This window comes from Salmo trutta, chromosome 37 (genome assembly GCF_901001165.1).
Source record: "Salmo trutta chromosome 37, fSalTru1.1, whole genome shotgun sequence".
NCBI lineage: Eukaryota > Metazoa > Chordata > Actinopteri > Salmoniformes > Salmonidae > Salmo > Salmo trutta.
In genome coordinates this window covers 23,206,398-23,212,397 of record NC_042993.1, presented here as the reverse complement: position 1 = coordinate 23,212,397, position 6,000 = coordinate 23,206,398, and the positions used below count along the sequence as shown (strand labels likewise).

Genomic DNA, 6,000 nt, shown 5'->3' with positions numbered 1-6,000 from the left:
CACTGTACTACTCCCATATGTCAGCCAGGGTGGGGGGGAAGAGTATAAGAGAAGCCATATAGCTATTGTAACATAATGCTAGGCATGCACAAAGCATCCCACTGGGACTGAGTGCAGAGCATCAGAGGTCAGGAGTACTATGGGGTGTCCTGATGTTCGTCCTGTTCCCATCATCATCACGGTCATGTGACCTGTTACTTTGACAGCTTCAATCAATCACTCTTCTCACTTTTTGTGAATGAAAGGGTATAGGCTTATCTAATGTGGAATCAGGGCAGAGATTGGGGAAAAGATAGGAGTGGAACTGCTGTGGTCAATAGATACCAGCCTGTAGGACCTGTCCAAATGGCAGCTGGCCATCTCTGAAATAGACTGTGGCTGGCGACTATAGTAAGGCTTGAAGCTAAAGGCCAGGAACTCATCTGGTCTGATGAGATCATGATGGAGGGGGTTTGCAGTTGGCATGGCAATATGTAGGCTTATAAGGGTTAGATGTTTGGTGCAGTGTACAGTTTGGTAGTGTATGTTAGTATATTTTGGTGTTACAACATGGTTTGCGCAGACTGTGAATACCCGATGAATTTACAGCAATACCTTTCCGAAAGATTTTACACGTTTTACTTCTCCCAGAAGATTTATCAGTCTTTTACAAACACAGTATCGAACAGTATAATTTCTCATGTCCAATTATAGCCACGAGCTGCAGCACGTGTAGGCAGAGGCATCTCGTGCACAGCTCAATGCACCAACAATTTGGTGAGTATGGCGAGAAAGACGATCGAATCCATATCAGTTTGGGCAGAAATCTATAGCGTCTATAATATTGCCAAATATGTCTTCAAATGCTCCCGTGGTTTGACGAATGAATGAATTCCACATCACAAACAGTGTACGGCTCCAAAAGAACACCCTCTCCGAAGAGAATGGTGTACGCGAGACTAGAGGGATGGATGCTCGAGAGGAGGGGGATGCTCGATAGGAGGGGGATGCTCCAAGAAGGATGCTGTGTGGTAGGGTAGCGCTGTCGTACCACGTTAGCCTTGTGCACATAACAGGGTTAGGTTGTATTCTAAACTGGGTAGGTGACCACAGAACAATTTTCAGAGACCGGATTTAACACCTTTTGATTTTTTTTTTAACACGGTGACAACCTTATTAACAAATAAATACAGCTGAGGTCAACTGGGAAAACGCCAACCTTCTCTACCAAAGGTAAGGAAGAGTATAAGTCTCGGTTACATTTATTTGCCGTATATTTCGTCATACTCGATGTTTATCGAGAGCATTTAGGGTAGTATTGCAATAATTGTGTTAAATAGCCTAGTCAATAGTTTTCCACCGCTGTCCACGCCGAGCTGCCGAGGTTATTTTGAGTGATAGCAAGAACGCACAACCGATAGAAAATGACCCCCCACCCCATCCCTAAATAGCCTGTTAGTGAAAGAGCAAGAGGAGAAGTCAACGTCTGTGTGTAAAATACAAGTGATATACATCTGTTTCTACAACAAAAACAACATATCTCCAAAGAACGAATAGCATTTCTAAAGCCACCGAATTTGGCCCGGTGGTCTCGTGCGTAATAATGTAAACCTGCATCCCTGCTCCATCCCTGTCAGTGGCGGTTCTAGACCATTTCAACTGGGGGGGCCAAGCTGGGGCCAGTTGTACTGTTAGAGGGGCCAGTTACATTAGACGTTATTGTTGTCATATCGTTTTCTTCACTGCATTGCAGGCATTAGCAGGCAAAAGACCATGTTCATAATCATTAGTGTTCCGCGTTGCCACTGTCTAATAACGGATGTAAAACAAGAAAGATAGCAAAAATTAGTTATGTAAAAATTATTTCATACTCCACATTTAGGGGGGCCACAAGGGGGTCCAAAATTGTTGTCACAGGGGCACTGCCCCCCCCCCTTCTCAAGCGTGACATAACCTGGTTAAATATAGGCTACAGTACGTGTACGTATAGTGGTGAAGACTCTTCCATAGTTTAGTTTATGGTTAAATTTCGTTGATTTAAATAATGACTCACCTTATCGCCTCGCCCCTTCACCAGTCTGGACTGCTTTAATTTGATTTGATGATTGGATATATTCACCCTGAACCATAAGGTATAGGCTACACACACTGTTGAGCATCAGTGAATGTATTTACCATAGGCTATATGTAGACTGTTTATTTTTATTTTTAAGATAACCGGCTAAACGCCTGCGTCCTATTCATTACGCGTAGAACACGATAAATGACCTTGCGCTCTGTGAACCTGAAGATGAACGAATCTTGCTTAGAACTTTTTTTCTTTGTCCGTGCAGTGTCGCGTTAGTTCTGCTACAATGACCTCGCCATTAAAAAACATGACACATAGGCCTATACAGTCGATTTCTGAAGGCAACTTTGTCCCAGCGTCTAGAACGGATAGGCTACGGTTACTGATTGACATGTTGGCCTGATAGAAAGGGCCTTCAGGGAAAAATATTCGATCCGATTGTAAAATAATTTGACAACAATTGACACCTATCTCTTTTACAATCCTTTATTCCCAATCACTGTTACATTTTGTTTACTAGGCTATAGCCATAGAATGTTTTTACAATGTCCATGTGTTTTCACCTTGGAAGGGATCAACTACAATATGGCCTTTACCAATAGAATGATAGTCTATAAATGTTCATTTTATTTGGTTAACACACTATTTATTAAGATCAAAATGTGATTGGAAGATGCTTTGTGATTTACATCAGTTCATAATCTAATTGACTAAGCCTATGGATTGGATTACAGTGCTTGCCAAATAGTGACACAGTATTTACTACCCTCCCTTTCATTTGTTATGCTTGTTGTCAATCAAGTCCTGCTGTAGCTACTTGCAAAGCCTGTTGGTGACTCAGATATAAAAATGTCTGTTTTTCTCTAACCTTGCAGTAATTCCTCGGTCAGTCTCTTGGCTGATTCACTACTCTTTTGATGCTGCAATACTCATTGTAGTGTAACCTTAAGAGATTCGTTCTGAAAGGTGTGTGTACTGTAGAGTACAGGGTAAAACAGAACACATTGAGAATGGCATGGCAGCTCAGGTTGGTGAGAGCTACAGTCATGCCCATGATGATACACTCCTCTTCAATGCATAATCGTCATTGGAGTTTTGATATTACTCCCTCTGTTGTTTGTGCTTGTTCAACAACCCTTTGAAGCCAGATGAGCCGTTGCCAAAGTGGTGTTAAAGGCAGTATTCATTAAATACAGTGGCTATTTGGTCTCCTTGAGCTGTGATGTGGCACAGAAGTACAATCAAGTACATCAAGTACCAGCAAACTGGGGAAGTATTGCGACATCAAGCTCTGGGTGGTTATACTAAGGGAGAGTTGATCTAATCGATACAATAACAATATAATGGAGGTTATCCATTGAAGAGAGAGAGTATCGTGGATATGAGACAGCAGCTCCAGCCTCCACAGTTAGCCAGACGACAGAGAAGGGAGCTGGACTGTTTGGTGCTCTTGTTTTCTGCCTGCTACCTCTGCTGATTAGGGTGTGCTCTGGGCTGTCCTCAAAGATTAGCCTTGTCACAAGTTACAACTTGACTCTGCGGTGGCTGTGAGCACTGTGAGCACTGCATTACCATAACACATCCTAAAACAGGCTGAAATAGCCTGTGGACCAGCAACACAGACATTCAACTCATTCTCATTCCCATCCACCAGTATCCAATACATATCGTTGAGATCACTTGATCAGTGCAGGTGCTGCTAAATTTAGACAGTCCACTTCCATCACCACCTAGCAACCCAGAAACACAGGCCATCGGTCAATTACATACTTACGTGTTTTACATTTCTACTCTCTTATAGATTTACCGTACAGCTGAGAGATAATCAATGCCTTTTTTCTGCCTCTCGACGGAGTTCTCAAAGCACATTACCATCAGTCTTCCACTGACAGCACATTTGCTTTTAATCTGCCATATGGGGTATCTACCTCAGAGGAACGTGATGTTGTAAACCAAACGGTAAAGCGCTAGTAAACAACACAGTGTAGCTGCACAATAGCAAAACAAATAGCCTCAGTGCACGCAGTAGGAAAACAAGAGCAAGCATTGTAGCTGTATAGCAGCCATTTCAAACGCTTCACATTGGCTAAATTCGTAAAAGTCCAACAACAACAAATGGTATTAATCCAATGCATAACACTGAGCATGGAGAGCTTGCCATAGTTTCTACAGAATGCAGTGGTGAGGATATCTGCATAGAGAGTACCCCAGTCCCCAGCATCATCATCTTCTCCTCCCATAATCCCTGCAGTATATTCTTGGGTTCTGTTAGAGAAATTACCTTCTCCTCTCTGGTATTTCACTGCAGTGTACAATTTCCTGTTGGTAAGATTCCTTTTCTCCAGCAAGGAGGCTTTATACTTTCCTCTCCAAGTTTTCACAATACAGCACACATAGTCACTGTCTTCTCGTATTTCAGTTCAAAGCCTGGCATTATTGTGTTAGCATCTACACCGACTGCTACATTTGAAACAGTAGATTGACTGCAACATTGTTGTTATGAGTCATGAAACGACCATGAAAATTGTAAAAACCCTCTACATATCTATTATTTCATACGTAGGCATCACAACTCAGGCATTACAGTAGGTATAATCAAATGCCAATAGCTTCTATTAGAGAATCAGAGTCTCCGTTTAAAGGTGGACAGAAGTGGTACAAAGTAGTTCCCCTTGACATGGACACCACCAACATCAAATTCAAGTACTGGACTGTTAAAACCTATGGACCGTTACATCATTGAAGGGTATAACAAGCTCATTGAGTTGTCTCCCTCTGCATATACCACTCATTTCATTCCCTTGTTACCTCTCAAAACTGACATGAAGAAGCCCTCTCAAATAGTACAATATTTTGTATATTCAACTTTTCTGTAGCAAGGGCAACTGCCACAGATGCTTATAATTAACGTTTTCATTATAGGTACTGCGAATGCAGTTTTACTTTGAATATCCATATAGTAGTGAAGGGAACTAAAATGGATGCTGGGATGACATGCTGTTTGACGTGGTGTTGCTAACTGCTGTAGTGAGCCCAGGTTGACTACGCACACTGAGAGGTTCCACCCAGGGAATGATGACAATGATGACGTGACTCATGTTGGGCTGTGCCCTTTCCAGAGGGGACCTCTCTCTCTCTTTCTCTGCAGAACCATGCATACTGTCTAGGTTCAGTCTGCGGTCCAACTCATCCCAAACCATCTCAATTGGGTTGAGGTTGGGTGATTGTGGAGGCCAGGTCATCTGATGCAGCACTCCATCACTCTCTTTGGTCAAATAGCCCTTACACAGCCTGGATGTGTATTTTAGGTCATTGTTCAAAAACAAATGATAATCCCACTAAGCACAAACCAGATGAGATGGCGTATTGCTGCAGAATGCTGTGGTAGCCATGCTGGTTAAGTGTGCCTTGAATTCTAAATAAGCACCCCCACACCTCCTCCTCCATGCTTCACGGTGGGAATCACACATGCAGAGATCATCCATTCACCTACTCTGCGTAGGTGAATGGATAAGTGGATAAGGCGATTGGATCCAAAAATCTCCAATTTGGACTCATCAGACCAAAGGACAGATTTCCACTGGTCTAATGTCCATTGCTCGTGTTTTTTGGCCCAAGCAAGTCTCTTATTATTATTAGTGTCCTTTAGTAGTGGTTTCTTTGCAGCAATTCGACCATGAAGGCCTGATTCACGCAATCTCCTCTGAACAGTTGATGTTGAGATGTGTCTGTTACTTGAATTCTGTGAAGCATTTATTTGGGCTGCAATCTGAGGTGCAGTTAACTCTAGTGAACATATCCTCTGCAGCGGAGGTATCTCTGGGTCTTCCTTTCCTGGGTCTTCCTTTCCTGTGGCGGTCCTCACGAGAGCCGGTTTCATCATAGCGCTCGATGGTTTTTGCGACTACACTTGAATAAACTTGAAATGTTCCGGATTGACTGACCTTCATGTC

The 6,000-nt window shown here is 42.7% G+C and overlaps 1 protein-coding gene across 1 annotated transcript in view; it reads left to right on the top strand.

Annotated features, from left to right (window-relative positions):
• Window positions 1-840: 840 nt before the first annotated feature.
• Window positions 841-6,000, top strand: part of LOC115176884 (synaptic vesicle glycoprotein 2A) — an 83,142-nt gene continuing 77,982 nt past the window's right edge. The window contains exon 1 of the mRNA XM_029737240.1: window positions 841-1,212. The gene's annotated coding sequence lies outside the window, so the exon portion shown is untranslated. The remainder of the gene's footprint in view (window positions 1,213-6,000) is intronic.